This window comes from Eretmochelys imbricata, chromosome 3 (genome assembly GCF_965152235.1).
Source record: "Eretmochelys imbricata isolate rEreImb1 chromosome 3, rEreImb1.hap1, whole genome shotgun sequence".
Classification (NCBI taxonomy): domain Eukaryota; kingdom Metazoa; phylum Chordata; order Testudines; family Cheloniidae; genus Eretmochelys; species Eretmochelys imbricata.
The window spans coordinates 42,739,687-42,756,725 of NC_135574.1; the positions used below are offsets into that span (position 1 = coordinate 42,739,687).

Sequence of the window (17,039 nt, forward strand, 5' to 3'; positions counted from 1 at the left end):
CTTCCCTTCCCTCTCAGCGGTAAAGAGAGTCGTTTTATTGCCTGTCTGGAAAGGAAGGTGTGCAGCATGAAGCAAAGGGTTAGGCTGTGGACTTAGCTTGTTTTCTGATTGAAGGGTAACAAAAGTATATCAAGAATGCAAAATGCTAGGTCACAAGTGATAGCTTCAAAACTCAGGACTTAAGCAAAGAAGAAAAGAATGAAATACTATTTTAAAACAGATAATCTAAATATTAGCAGCTTTGGAAAAAAATACAGAACTATATTTACCTGTTCTGAACTATAGTCACAAACTGGTAGGTAGATACTACAGGACGTTTAAATATATATATATAACTTATATTGGACTGAATAATAAGACTTAAATATCAGGCAAAAAATAAAATACAGTGTATTGTTCTGGGAACATGCTCATGGAGAAATGCCTATATTATATCTATATATAGAAAATCAATTGCAAAAAGACTGACTCCAAAACCAAGTATAACGTGGCCTTGACAGATACTATCAACTTTAGATGTTTCTGGCTCCTGAAAAACGTAAAGAATATTGCAGTTTTTGTTTTTAAATTCCTCTGCTATAATTGATTTCATTATAGATTCCCAATGATTACAAGAAGAAGAAAGAGAAGACACTGATGGTCTTACATAGAAGTCTTGATCCTGCTCTCCATTTGAGATCTGTTTAGACAGTATGAAGAAGGGAAGCATCAGGGAGCTGGTTGTGACTCCTTGATTCAGGGCCATCCCACCGTGGCATAAGTTAGAGGTCAGTCCTGACTTGTGAAAGATCAAAAGTAGTGAAGTTCTACCTCACCATGCCTCCTCCCCTCCTCATCCTGCCCAGATGTTGCACTGTCTTTCCCCTTACATTTAGGGTGAGGGGGACAGAAGGTAGAGTAGGTAGCCACCTCCACCAGCAGATAGCTTTCCTATCAGGGGGATTCTCCCACGGATATCTCCAGCCAAACTTAAGGCCACTTTTCCCTGCATATATGACACAAAGATGTTTTAGTAGACTGGTGAATCTGCCACTGAGTCAATAGTCATATATATATATTTTCTATCTTAGATAAATTCCACAAGCCAAGTCAGGGGCAAGATATCTTCCCCTAAAAAAAGACCTATCACATATACAAGAGATATTATACATGGTCATAGATATGCTAATTTAACCTACTGAATCTATGAAAGGAATTAAGTATATAAAATCAATTCTACTCAGTGCCATTATTACAGTCAGTAGATGCAAAGCCTACAGTGCTGACACAAATATAATTTGATATATTTCTGTATTTATCATTTTATTTAACATTATGAAAAATTCATTTAAATTAGTACGTATCCAGTGAAGAACCACTGCAGATGGCATCTGTCTGTAAATAATTAACAAAAGTTCTGGCAGTAGACTTAGGAAATCTTATCTCACGTAGAAAGTTCAGATATCCTATACAAACTTTTCCACAAAGAGGGGTCTGCTCAGATAAAGATCAATATGAAAATACTCCTTGAGGAATACATATATCTTTGTTTCCTTAGGCCCAGTTCAGGTTGCTTCTCTATCTTCCTCAAAGAACTAAAACTCATTGGCTGTAAAGTACTTTTTAAAAAATAATATTCTTTCAGTAACCAAATGAGAACCAGGAGGACATACACAATACCAGTAGGTATTACAAACAAAACAGGTATAGCCCCGCAGTATTAATATCTGTGAAGTAATATAAAATTAACATTGAACTAAGCTGGAAAAGCAAAAACAAATGTAAACCTATTAAATATGCTTCCCAATTAGGAAGATGAATTGTATAGAGAATTATTATTTTAATGGGGAAGAAACTATGATCATTATTATTTCTTAGTGGCCACAGTGTACAAGGGGCTTTATTGAAGATATGTCTAGACACAATTCCTACCCCAAAGAGTTTACAGTCTAAAGGTAGACATGACGACAACTAAGAGCTAGAAACAATAGATGGAGAAGTAGAAGGATTGTTGATGAGGATTCAAAAATAAGTTCACCAAGTTATTATGACCCCTTTGTTTTCCAAAATATGTTCCATAATATTTACAACCATCCTCTCTTCCCTGACCCCTCTAATTTACTAAAATCACAGTCTAGGAAACAGTTCCCCTTGACCAGATCCCACACCATCATCAACATGGAAAATTGCAGAGGCATCGTCTTCTTGCCAATTGAGTGCCACCTGAATTACTGTTTAGCAAGGTACTTAACGTGGTTTGGGTGTATATTCATTTTATGTCCACCACTGACAATCTTATTGTGCCACCAAAACTTTTGACACCCACGTGATTGTCAGCTGTGTAGTGGCATTGCTTGGTACACAAACTTTGGAATTCATTGGTCTTCCATTCTAATCATGTGTCTATCACAGTTCAAGGCAACTGCACCTGTATTATCCCCCAGTGATCCAGCAGGAGGAACCCATCCTCATGCTTCCAGCTGCCCAGTTCTTGCCTCTCTTGGATGAAGAGACATGTATTAACCCCTTCCAACTGAGGTATTTCCAGGCTGAAGAGTTCCCAGCCTACCCTATGATATTCCGAGCAAAAGTCAGGCTGCCTAAGGAGGCTGTTTTCCCTTCTCTTCAGAGATGGCACAGTGTAATTTTCAGTTAAGCTACCACACAGCTATTTCTAAGCAAGCAAATTTTACTCTTAAGGTACAAGAAATAGAGAGGACTTATTAAAAAAAGTAAAAGAACACACACATGTGAGATCACCCAAACTCCAACATGGGTTCTGGTTGATGATTAGCAGTTTTTCCTGTGGTCACAAGTTCATCACAACTTCAGTTAAAAACAAGCAGCCTCATGAATCAGAGAGCCATCCAGTTTGGCTCTTTGAATAGGTCATCAGCAAGACAATGGGTCCACACTCCAGAGTGAAGCTTCAAAGAAGCTGATAACCAGAGGAATTATATTAGCATACCCAATCCTTCTAGAGATTTCCTGGGAAATTCACTTAATTTTAAAAGTTCACGATTTCAAAAAGCTCTTTAAAGTTCCTAACATTTTGCCAAGATTGCATTCATTCTTTCTTCCTCCTAAAGAAGTTCTATACAATCCTAAAATGGTACACAATCATTTTCAATACAATGGACTCCCAAAATACTTAAAATTAATTCAGCAAGGTTTAACTTAATTCTTAAGGTTTGTCCAGGATATTGTCACAACTGCAACAATGTCCATATCAAGAAAGCCGCTGAAACCAAACCCATGCTGACTGAGACAGTTGTTGGATTAGGCTTTGAATATCCTCCTTTCTGATCTTGTCCTGACTTTTGAGATGGAGCATCTGAGGAAGGCAACAGGAACTGAAAATGTCAGTCTGGTGTTCTTCAGCTTTCCTCAGCGCCCATGTTTCACTTCCATACAATAGAGTTGTCATAACCATGATTTTTTAGATCCTCTGCTTCCTGAAAAGTTTGATATCATGATGTCCCCACAGAGGCTGATGAAGGGCTTGAAACATGACAGCAGCTGCTGCTTATACAAGTGTCTGCATCTTTATAGCATCCTCCAGTACTGTCTAAGATTCTGTCCGAATATTTCACAACTGCCACCTGCTCGATGTCCTATCTAGATAGCTTAATACTAAAATGGTTGTAATCTGGAGCTGGAGGCTGCTTGATAGTAATGGCCAAGGATTTAGTTTAATCCAGATTACTAACCAGACCAACGCGTGATGCTTCTTGCCTGACAAAATCAGCCATGAGCTGTAGCGCTTCACCAAACTGATCCAACAAGACGAAGTCACTGGCATATTCAAGAATTCAAAGCAGAATGGTGTTCAGCTCAATGACACCAACAGGTACCTCTTCAAGTTTATCCATTGACCAATCCAGACTGATACTGAACAATGATGATGACAAAACCAGCCTTACCAAACTCTCATGGAGACAGGAAACCACCACAGCTATGTAAAACTCCCTGAATGGCAACAACATTCACTCGTCCCCCATATGAAGCTCAAGGTCCTTGAAGCCACCTTCTATTAACTTCATCTCTACTTATTTATGCAAATACCACCTATATCCCTCTTCTCCTTATGTTCCATCCAAGCTTCACTCCACAATATTCCCTTTGTCTTTATGATTTTAGGACCTCATGCCACAAACACTAACGGACATGAGGATTACTCCCAGAAGTAAAAACTATTAGTCTTAATGACAAGGAGATTTTTAGGTAATTTAGGAAAAAAATGAATCCTGATAATGCTATTGGTCCATTACTAGATTACTGTGTGCAACCGAGCTATCAAGATAGCTTATTTCACAATTTCATCTCAAAGCCACATCAAGAACACTAGTTAAAGTCATAAATAGTTAAGCCTCTCAGACACTACATCTAACAACCACTTTCAGGAAAAATGGCAACTGGTGGCGCGGGACTATATTTTGGATCAATGGTACAAATTGGCAGATGGACACCTCAGATCTGTGTCCCCTAGTCTGTCTGGATCAACTATCACACACACCTCAGATCAACCAAATGAACCTAAATATTTTCTTCTTTACAACAGGATGTGCTCTGATCATGGGAAGTTTAACTCATATCTTTACCACTGATGCATCTTGATCTCCTTGGCCTGCCCTACTCTCATGGAATTAAAGAACAAACAATGCGCCATCTGATTACAGACTCCCCTTTCGTGGGATGGATATGATTGACCTCTCCAGATGATGTTGCCGTGATACAGTGGCTACATCACTTATCCAAACCAAATTCATTATTTGTGCCATCAGAAGCCATATGCTAGAAGACTAGACAGAAACAGTAGAATCATCAATAATGATGCAGAAAAGGCAGAAGTGTTAAAAAAAATCTGTGCTTTCTTTAAGAAAAAATGAACATAATAACATTCTTTACATTCCATTAGCATCTCAGGAGGATCTTAAACAGCATCTAATAAAGACAGACATTTTTGCTTGCATATTTATACCTGCCTCTGGAAATTTCCACTACATGCATCTGACAAAGTGGGTATTCACCTATGAAAGCTTATGCTCCAATACGTCTGTTAGTCTATAAGGTGCCACAGGACTCGTTGCCATTTTTAAATCCATGGATCCAAATAACTTGCATCAAAGAGTTTTAAAAGATCTGGATGAGGAGCTTGCTAGACTATTAATTTTGATTATCAATAAGACACAGAACACTGGGGAAGGTGCAGAAGACTGGAATAAAGCTAATGTTGCGCAAATATTTTAAGAGGGTACATGGGATGACCTGGGTAACTATAGGCCTGTCAGTCTGACATCAATCCCAAGTAAAATAATGCAACAGCTCATATAAGATTTGATTAGCACAGATTTAAAGGACATGGGAAAATAAATTCCATCACACTAATTTGATATTTTTTTCATGAGATTATGTTTGATTGATAAAGGTAATAGTGTTGATGTAATATACTTAGACTTCTGTAAGGTGTTTGACTTGGTACCATATGACATTTTGATTAAAAAACTAGAAAAATATAAAATTAACATGATACACATTAAATGGATTAAAAAATAGCTGACTGATAGGCCTCAAAATATAACTGTAATTGGGAAACCATCATCGAACATGTGTGTTTCTAGTGGGAGTCCCAAAGGTATCAGTTCTTAGTCTTACACTATTAACATTTTTATGAATGGCCTGAAAGAAACCATAAAATCAATAAAAATAATGTTTGCAAATCACACAAACTTTGGAGAAGTGGTAAATAATGAAGAAGACAGTTCATTAATACAGAGCAATCTGAATCACTTGATAAACTGGGCAAAAACAAACAATATGCATTTTAATATAGCTAAATATTAATGTATATATTCAGGAACAAAGCATGTAAGCCTGGGTGACTCTATCCTGGGAAGCACTGACTATGAAAAAGATTTGTGGGGGTCATGTTGGATAATTATCTGAACTTAAACTCCCAGTGTGACGCTGTAGCAAAAAGGAACAATGTGACCCTTGGATGCATAAACAGGGGATCTTGAGTAGTAGTAGTAAGGACAGTTTACCTTTAAATTTGGCACTGGAGCAACCACTCCTGAAACACTGTGTCCAGTTTTGCTGTCCACACCTCAAGAAGGGTGTTGATAAATTGGAGAGTTCAGAGAAGAGCCACAAGAATGATTAAAGCAGTGGTTCCCAAACTTGCTCTGCCGCTTGTGCAGGGAATGCCCCTGCTGGGCTGGGCCGGTTTGTTTACCTGCCGCATCCACAGGTTCGGCCGATCGTGGCTCCCAGTGGCCGCGGTTCGCTGCTCCAGGACAATGGGGGCTGCTGGAAGCGTGGGCCAGTATGTCCCTTGGTACATATGAGGTACATATGGAATAACATAAGGTAGATTTCTTAAAATCTACAACTGTTGCAATATTTATTTTTGAAGTCTGTTAGTCTGTCTTCTCATTTTTCTTTATTTTAGACGTGTTTTGTTTTGTTTAAAGCTACTGCCATCCACAGCAACACCTTCTGTGCAAAGCAGCTAATTCAACTACTAAATAACTGATACAGTCATTCACATTCTCCTCTTTTGCATATAAATCTTCTCACAGTGAATAATCACTTTGAAAACTGGCTCATGAAGACCCATAGTTTGGGGGAATCAATCCAGTCAGTAATATCTCTCTCTCTTCTCGTAGGGAAAAGTTCTATGTACTAATCTTCATTTTCATCTTATGTATTTAGGATCAAATAATATTTACTCATTAGATATTGTAGTTAGAATAAATTATTATAGCCACACTGTCATCTTGTTCAAGTATCTTAAATACATTATGCAAGTAAGCCTAAGCACTGAGTGATGAAGATTGTTTTAATAAAGGCATCAGGGAAATTTGTAAAAGTCTGTCTTTGGTAAGTGGGACATAAATACATGAAACTAGCAGGGAAGTTGCTCTGAAGCTGCCAACACCATGCTAATTCCTTACAAGTCAAAATAAATGAAAGGAAACTAGCATGCAGAAGGACAAAGCAACCTGCTTCTTGAGATATGCTCCAGGAAGGACATGGGGGGAGTCTGCTAACTTGTTCACAATGGTTTGAGGCTTAAAGAATTCAAAAAGAAAAAGAAAAAGAAAGAAACAGCATGTTATTCCTGATTTAGACTGAAAATAGAACTACTTTGTTCTCATCAGACCATATAGGTAGCATGCTGAGTTTGAGTTGAATAGGCAGTGATTAAAAATATATATATACACTGCATGTAAAAAAGTCAGAAGGACTTTTCTGGGCATGGAACTTTATTTAGATTGTACAAAAATATATATTAGAATTAAATTATTGTTTAATAGCTCAGAAAAACTCTGCACATTCAAATGGCCATATTTGACTTAAGTTCCTTATTTTTCAATGTGTATTACATGAGCACTTTTCAAATGTGATCTATGGATTTAAAGATTTATGAGTGTTTCTATTAAAAGCCTCCCCCACACTTCCTGGCCCACCCACTCCCAGGTAATTTAGGAACAGTGACTGCCTTTCTTAATGGCTTAGCTAAGGTCTGTTCTTCAGTCTGAGGATGAGGAGCAGGGCGTCTGGCCCTGTAGTGGCCATGCTGCTCACCTGGTCCTTGCTGTTCTCGTGTGGGCAGGGGAATGCTGCATTCTTGGGCATAAAGTCTGCTTTGGTTTCCATCTATGTCTCTTTCTTCCCTGCTAAAATTTCATGAGTGCTCCTGCTGAACCAATCAGCAGTTCTCTACTGCTTCTACATAGGTGGGAAGGGACAAAGGAGAGAGAGAAGTGAGATGCTGAAAAGGAATTGGGAGAAAAGGAACAAACCTCAATGTTGCCCCAAACTGATTTTTTAAAAAGTGACAGAGAACTCAGGAAGAAAAGGAGTACTTGTGGCACCTTAGAGACTAACGAATTTATTTGAGCATGAGCTTTCGTGAGCTACAGCTCACTTCATCAGATGCATACCGTGGAAACTGCAGCAGACTCTATATATATATATATAGAACTCAGGGTAGCTGCTATTAAGGAAGGAATTTCTGTTGTTTTAAACTGGGAGATTATCTGAGGAAGGGGCTTCTGCTGAATTCAACTCTGAACTACCTACATTTGTGTTCAGGTGTCCCCAAGCTCCATAAATGACCCCTTACCGACATAGGCACTGGGACATGTCAGAACACCCTTGAGGCCCACAGCCAGCAGAGAATGGAGGAAGCAGGGCCTGATTAAGGTTATGAGGGGCCTAAGGCTAATGGGAGGGAAGGTCCTAAGTATGAATTACATATTGCAAAAAAAATTATAAAGTCATCATTTATCTACACACATATGTACATATTATGTATTTATGTAAAATTAACAAGTTTATTCTAGTCTCACTACACTCAGTTGTTCAAACAAACAATTTGTTTCCCTAGCTTTAGCTGTGGCAAAGTTATGAGTGATGTCATCGTAATTCAAAGACCTGACAATTTCATTCTCAATGCTCAAGTGGGACAAAGCACTGAGATGCTCTTGAGTCATGGTGCATTGGAGGACATTTTTGACCCTTGGTAGAAGAGAGAACGACTGTTCTCCACTACAGCTAGTGATCATTAGTGACAAATACAGCTATAATGCAGTTTCAACATTTGGGAAACATTCTATCACATTGGATTCAGTGATAACTTGGTACATCCAAATGGATTTGCTTTCGCCATATTTTCTCTATATATCTGCGAGTGATGAGAATTCAACAAATTGAAGAAATCCTTTACTACAGTAAAATCTACTGAGATATTGTCTGGGTACTTCTGACACAGACATTTGAGACCTTCACTGACTTCAGGACTTGAAATGTTAGGCAAAAAAATTATCAGTACACTAAAGGTTTTGTCAGTATTTTCATAAACCTTGATCTGATGTTCTAATGACCTCTTCAGTTTGTCAATGATTATGATGAAGGTATTAACTCTGAAGGCCTCCTTGTCACTGAATGAGTGGGCACTTTCATTGTCTCATGTCTTCTGTCTTTTGTGGCGTTTGGCTGACTTATACTCATGGTTAGCAGTCCTTGCAGCCCCCAGCATTTCATTCTCATCAAAACTATCCCACATTTGTTGAAGAACATTTCCAAGACTCCTTATTAGGTCTACAGCAGTGGAAAGGTCAATCTGAGCACTTTGCAAGCTTAGACTGCACGGTGCTGAATGGCTGAAGTATATCATTCCAGACCTCACACAAAATATCAGTTTCCAAAGTGCGCATTTTATCACTCAGGATCTTCACATCTTTTCTTGTTGCTGATTTTTGAGATTCATCATCCTTGAAGCTATCTCATGCTTCAAGGATGTTGGGGTTTCCCAGAACAACTGCATTCACAGCTTCAGCATTGGCACTCCACCGTGTCCCTGAGAGTGATTTGGGCCCTGGGCATCCTTTTGGTAGTGAATCTCTAAGAATCATCCCATGACTGTTTGATGCAGAGAGAAAAAAAAAGTACAATTCTTGGACAAATCCAAAAAAAGAAACTGCTTAAACACAACAATCCATGGCAGACTGGCCAATAAGGTTGAGTGAGTGTGCAGCACATGGTATGTAATCAACCAAAACATTGTGCTCTTTTATCTTTGCCTGCATTTCTGATTATTTGCCACTCATATTACTTTCATTGCCATAGCTTTAGTCACAACAAAGGCTGATGTCAATCCCATTTTCGGTGAGGAAATCGAATAGATACGAGGCAACTTTCTCTCTTGTGTGGCTAGTAATGTTTATGAAGGTCATGGAACACTCAACTGGTTCACTGGGTAGCACATAACGCAAGATGACAGTCAGCTGATCTACATGTGACACATCCAGTGTTGAGTCGATGGACACTGAAAAATATCCCATATCTTTGATCTCATCTGCAATGGATGATAGCCTCATCTTTGCCAGCAGTGCAATTAATTTATCACAGATAGTCTTTGATAGATATGATGTATGGCCTTTTCCACGATTTGTGTGTTCATTGATGTGCTGAGCTAAGAAAGGATCAAACTTAGTGATTAGCCCTAGAACGCCAAGGTAATTGCCATTGTGTTTTGATCCAAAAGTTTCATCTAAGCCACAGAATTGCAGATCACACTCAGCAAGAAAAACTGTGGTTTCAGCTATGCATCTGAGGACGTTCTTCCAATATACATGAGTTTCCAAAAACTGGTTTTCATTTGGGTATCAATTTGCCACTAACTTTCTTTTGGGCACGGTACCTGCTAACTGGCAATGTAAGCTGCTCACTCATTGCATGATTGGCAATGTATGCAGTAATCTTCCAATCATTGAAGCCTTTGCAGAACATTCCCTACTTTTACTTTTTGATATCAGAAAACAGGCAGCAATAAAAACCATACACTTTCTTCTTAGACGGTGAATAAATGAGCCATTCTCATTTGCCAATCTGTTTGTTAGGCTTCATATATTCAAATATTGATTTGGTCAGGTAACGATTCTAATTGGTGTACTCTTGCTTTGTCAGCGAAAAGTCAGCATCTAGATTCTGGCATTTCTGCTGGCCCTTTTCAGTCCAATATGCAAGGAGATCTTGAGAAGTCATGCCCTACTCTCCTGGATCATTGGAGAAGGATATTTTTATATTACCGTCACTGGGAAAGTCTTCAGAGGAGTGGGGTCAGACTGCAGCTGGAGAAGTCACAGAAGATTGCTCCCTTTCATCAGGCGCAGGTATAGCAGGTTCACTTGGGCTGATATTCGCCTGGACTTCCTCACCACCAGACTTAGTAGGAGAAAAAAAGTTAGGAGAGAAGGAGTACCTTTCAGCACTACATCTTGTCGTTGCCCTCTTTCTTTGGCCTCCTTCAATTTCTGCCATCCTCCTTTCTTAGACATGGGTTCTATTGTCCAGTGTAGGCCTACTGTATACAAAGTTCAGTATTGCTTGGGCCCACAAACACTTACTTAGCCCACAAAGATAAAATCACAATAACTATAAATTGAATTCACAATCTTGATGGGTTAATTTGTACAAAGCAATATCTAACAAGACAAAAATTTTCTGATGGCCCCGCTACTATTGCTCAGCTGTTACTTCAATATGGAATGGAGGGCCTACAGTAGGGCCTAAAAATAGGAGGGCCTAAAGCTATAGCCTTATTAGCCTATGGGTTAATCCGGCCCTGGGAGGAAGCATTAAGTTGGTTGTTTAAAGTCATGTTCTTAAACTTCTCCTGTTCCTGTACTGAGCAAAGCATGGCTGGAACATGATAATTTTGTTATTTTGTTTGGGAGGCAAGTAAACATGCTTTAAACAAGTAACTTGTTTCTTCTTTCATTTTGGCACCTTGAAATAGATAAAAGAAACCATGGCAGAATGAGTTTTTGAAGACTATCAAACAGTTTCTGAATATAAGTATAAAATCTATAAAACAAACAAAATGGTAAGTATACTCACAGGAACACTCAAACTGAAATGCTGACTTACCAATAACAACAAAATCCAAATTGAAATTACACTCAATACATTTCATGTAAAAATTGCAACAATAAGGTTTATACAATAGTTTACATAGTTTCAAAATGCTGGAAAATATTTTAAGTAGATCCAAGGAGAGAAAGATAAAGAGGAGTAACAAGCTTTCAATTTAAAGTGTGCACTGAAATGAGAATCTCTAACTCATTACAGAATGAATGTACACCTGACCTATATGTTTCTCTCTATTTCTTTTTTCCTGGTTGAGTGGGGAGACTGATCTCCTGGTGACTGGAATGGGCCTCCAGTGACCCTTTATGACTGGAAGGCTGTGTGCAGCAGTAAGCCCAGGCACACATGGATGCACATGGAACATCCCTCATACTGACAGGGGTTAAAAAAGGTTGCCCGTGAGAGCAGAGTTATTTCTTGCTCCCAAGCCAATAACTGCTCTGCACCACCACCCCTGCCCAAGACTGAGGGAAGAGCTTTTCCACTGTGTTCACAGCAGCAAAGTTGTGCTTTTGGTTTTGCTTGATTGGTTTCAAAATCTAGACGTCAGTCATACCAGTCCTCAACTCTTGTCCTCAGGGTGAACCTGGTCACATTTTTGGCCTGAGAGGATTACAGAATAGATGGAATTTTCTGTTTTAAATATAAAGATCAGAGATGCATCAGACCTTTGCTCTCTTTCTCTCCATTACCAGTCAATAAAGTATCTAGACCTGGGGTGGGCAAACTTTTTGGACTGAGGACCACATCTGGGTGGGGAAATTGTAGGCAGGGCTGGAGCAGGGGGTTGGGGTGTGGGAGGGGGTGTGGTGTGCAGGAACAGGCTCAGGGCAAGGGATTGGGGCAGAGGAAGGGGGCGGAGTGTATGAGGGGACTCAGGGAAGGGGGTTGGGGTTCAGAGGGCTGCAGAGTGCAGGAGGGGGCTCAAGGCAGGGGTGCAGGAGGGGTGTGACAAGGGGCTCAGGGCAGGGAGTTGGGGTACAAGGTGCAGCAGGGGGCTCAGGGCAGGGGGTTGGGGTGCAGGAGGGGTGCAAGGAGGAGGATTAGGGCAGGGAGTTGTGGGGTGGCATGCAGGAGGGGTGCGGACTGCAGGAGGGAGCTCAGGGCTGGGGGTTGGGGGGAAGGAGGGGTGTGGGGTGCGACAGGGGGCTCAGGGCAGGGGGTTGGGGTGCGAGGTGCAGGCAGGGGGCTTAGGGCAGAGAGTTGGGGGGCGGGGTGCAGGAGGGGTTCGGGCTCCAGCCCGGAACCACTTACCTAAAGTGGCTCCGGGGTGGCAGCGGTCCACACCGGGGCCAGGGAAGGCTCCCTGCATGCCTGCTCTGGCCCCACACTGAGCTGCTCCGGGAAGCAGACAGAACTACTTCCCTGAGTGGCCCGTGAGGGAGGGGGGTGCACAGGGCTCCACGCGCTGCCCTTGCCACACCTCCAGGTACCTCCCCCGAAGCTCCCATTGGTCGCGGTTCCCCATTGCCGGCCAATGGGAGCGGCGGGGGGTGGTGCCTGGAGGCAAGGGCAACACACAGAGCCCTCTGTCCTCCCCCCTACCCGGGGCCCCAGGGACAGGGTGCCAGGCGCTTCTGAGAATGGCGAGGGGCCTGCGGCACCACAGGGGGCAATCCCACAGGCCAGATCCAAAGCCCTGAGCGGCTGGATCCGGCCCGTGGGCCGTAGTTTGCCCACCCCAATCTAGACTTATATGCATGACATTTCCTGGCTTCTTAAGAAAACTTTTTTAAAATGCTAAAATGTGAATAATGATACATTTTGCATAGTTTACTGTTTAGAAACAAGTCAAAACAGGGATCGTTCATACAACTGGCTCTCTAGCCTCTCTTACTCTGAACTTTGTGGCTAGGATAAAACGAGAGCACTATCCAAATCAACCCTTGTTTTACTTTTGCAAACTATATCCTAACACTCCATTTTGCAAAACTGAAATCTCTTTAGTTTCTTCTACTTCTCCTTTTCTCGTTCAGATACAGAACCATTTTGAGGTTCCAATATATTCAGACTTTGATCGTGACTTGATCAAATCACCATTTGTTTTCATGAAATCAAACTCTGACCCAAAAAGATTTTGAAAACCACCTACGATTTTGTCCATGTTTATAAAATTCCAAAATTATAAGATGTGGTTATTAAAGACGGCTATAAAATCAATGTCATTTGAGTTACCTTGCTAAACTTTGTCACATAATTTGCTTCATAAATCTACCTAAACATTTGGCAAATTAAATCTGACAACAGCTGTCTCTAGCCTTATAGATCTTGACAGAACCTCTTTTCCATATAGCAGCACAGCCTTGGGCCGGGCAAGGGCGCGTTTCAAATCCTTAAAAATTTTGTTAAGTTTTTTAAAGATTTCTTCCTTAAGGCACAGCTTCCATAGAAGTTAAATGGGAGCTTTGTCTGACTGAGGACTGAATTATGGATGAATAAGAATTTCCAGATTTGGTCCAAATTGCTCAAAGATGAAGGCCTTTCAAATCATATGATGTGAGGGAAGTAAAAATAACAATATAAAACTCAAATCCTAAGGGTTGATAAAACCAAGGAATTCTCCAGTCCTGTTCAGGCTGACAGGGGTGTCACTTTTGTTGGAATTCCTATGAAATTGCAACTCACCATTACAACATGACAAAATAGATTCATTATAATTAAGTATTTTACAGTGAATACCAAACAAATTATTAAAGAAGAGCTACTTATTAGAGAGTGTTATCAATTTATATTAGCACCCCACCATTAATTATTCATGTTGTATTTATTGTAACCCCACTAAGCATGATACATTAGTGATAGTAATGTGAATATGACATGAACAGTGCCTCCATAAAGATTCCACTGTAATTCAGCATTAATGTATCATTAAAAATAAACTGCTAAATACAATTTAATAATGGAGTCACACTAATTAAACATGAAATAATGTAACACCCAGTCGGTGTATCTTTTCAACAGCAACTTTGTGCTGTTCCATAGCCTGTTTTAGGAATATTCTATGTAGGCCATAAAACGGTACCAAAAAATGAGTTCACTTCATCGGCCATGTAGACAGTAGTGCCAATGATTTAGACACAAGCAAAATTAGTCAATTGGGATACATAAATGAAATGGAAGTGTAATGTGCTTGCTATGATAGTGCATTTCAGTGATAATTTAACTGTGGTTTCAATCCCTTAGTTGCAGCCAAGGCATAGAGAAAGAATGCTGGGAAGAAAAAGGGCAAAAGAGGGTGCGTGTCTACCCTTTCTGGCATTTTTGCTCATATAACAGTAGTGTAAGCAAATGTAAGGGTGACAAAAGTACTAGTCACAGTAGTGGTATACTACTCACATTTATAGTGGTATAAAATAAATAGTAAAATGAGAATAGATTAATATTAACACTTGTTAATAAATATAATTAACAATTAAACTGGTTGGAGAAAAATTGCCAACATTTTCACAACACAGTGTTCCTTTCTTGTTCGAAAAAATCAAAATTCAGATTATAATAATAGCGTCAGAGTCTAAAGTAAAGCAGACCCCAACACTAGTTTAATCTGGCAACCAGACAATATCTAGCTCATTTCAGATAGGACATTGGTTTCTCAGAAGCATGCTATAGTGTTTCAAAATTCTCAAAGAAATTATCAACATGCCTCACAACTCAGTTGATATACCTGTGACTTCATGGTATTGTTCATTATGTTGATTAGATGCCCAATCTTTTGCATTTTTATTTATAGATACACACACACAAACAAACAACTGTTTTGCCCTTATCATTGGCTCACTAAATGACATTCTTGTGCACACACATAATAATTGAAGCATGTCCCTTCATTGTGTGGGTGTATTATGAAAATCAATCCTCATGCATGCACCATTATTAGGCATGCTTGTTTTACAGTAACAACACAGGGGAATATTTTTCACACACTGCACCATCACAAAAATATGTATTTCCATGTGTAGGTCCATATTAGTCATTCTTTGCATGTCACGAAATGAAGTAGCCCGTATTACCTTTAAAACAGAAGTTTCACTACAATCGAGGTAGTATTAATTTCACCAGGTTTAAAATGAAGCCTTAACTGATCTTGCATAACATAAAACATAACTAACTGACCTTGTACAACATAAAATATAAAACAATCTGAATGCTGAATGCAGGTTCACTAAGATAAGGTGGTGTTTAATTCCTGTCCTCCATTAGTGTGTAGTGAACTCAACAGGATTCAATATCAGCGGGAACTGATTCTTTTGTGCACAGACAATCCTGTTTGTCTGAAACATTTGGCCGCAATCAAAAATATTCGTATAAGTGGTTGTTGTTCTTATTGAGTAAGCTATTGAGCAAGTTTTCCAAGGGTGAAATTGAAAAACAGATAACAGGGACATTCAAGCAAGCATTTGTGTGATGTTCTGTCCCTTTAAATGTTAGCACTCTCCCCTCCCTAGTGCAAAGCCGCAATTTTGTGTTAGTTTCAGTTATACAGCTAGAACAATAAAGAGAGCACAGCACACACAGCTATGTTTCTATCAGCTTTATCTGTGACTGTGTTATCTCCTTCTCTGTTGGATTCAAATATAACTGTTTCGATAAATGGGGGTTTTCTGCATATAGTTTGTAAAGTGTTTTGTGATCAGTTAGGAATGGGTATATTGTACATCGATTTAATGAAAGATATATTATTATTGTTCTATGAACTGAATAAAAGTGTAACCTATTTATAAATCTATCTACTCATTTCTATTAGCTCTTCTGTGTGAAAAAACTCACACCTCACTAGTTAGTTCCCCCCTGCAATTAACTAAACTATTTTTTTAAATGACCCCATCCTCCTCCAGTGTAACCAAACCAAGAAGAACTGCCATCCATAGATACAGGGGAATTCCATATAAGTGACATGCTCCTGATTTTATCTGAGCCCTTATGAATGCCACTGGTTTCTAGAATGGAGCGGAGAATGGTGACTGACGAATGGGGAGTTGACTAGACTCCTGGATTTTTCAGTCACAAAAATAATGGCAAAAGACATGGCAAGTTAATTTAAACTTGAGTCTGCATCAATTTGGGCTGTTTTCCCTTTCATCTTGTGGAACCCTTCACTGGGAAGAAGTTTAGAAGGCAGGAGCTGTACTTTTTAGGTAACAACAGGATCCTGTAGGTCTGGGTGGCAGAGCAAAGGAAAGTGGCACTCAAATGGATACCTGGTGCCTCAGGTAGCACCTGCAAAATCCATGTAGATCTCAAGTGAGCTGTGGGGTATGAGGCAGAAGGACCGATTTTTTTTTTCATGGTTAGGGAATCCTGCCCTCCCAACAGAAGAAATAGTAGGAAACACCAAGTTACCAGTTGTGGAGTTTCCTCTTCTCTATAGGAATTACATCTGCATAGGGGAAAATAGGACATCAAATGGATACATGAACTTGAGAAATAATATTTTAAATGTTGGCACCTTCCTTAATTTTATTTTAATTCAGAATCTCTTTTCCAGTGCCTGCGCATTAGCAAAGAAAATACATATTGTCTAATATTATTCTGTCCTCTTCATGCTTCTGGAATACTAGGTATTCTCAAGGATTTTCACACATCTTAACCTCATGGCCATACATCATAACAACCAGATTTAA

At 39.7% G+C, this 17,039-nt stretch overlaps 1 protein-coding gene across 1 annotated transcript in view; it reads right to left on the reverse strand.

Moving 5' to 3' along the window:
• Positions 1–17,039, reverse strand: part of CSMD1 (CUB and Sushi multiple domains 1) — a 1,692,034-nt gene that overhangs the window by 432,801 nt on the left and 1,242,194 nt on the right. The gene's annotated exons all lie outside the window — the stretch shown is intronic.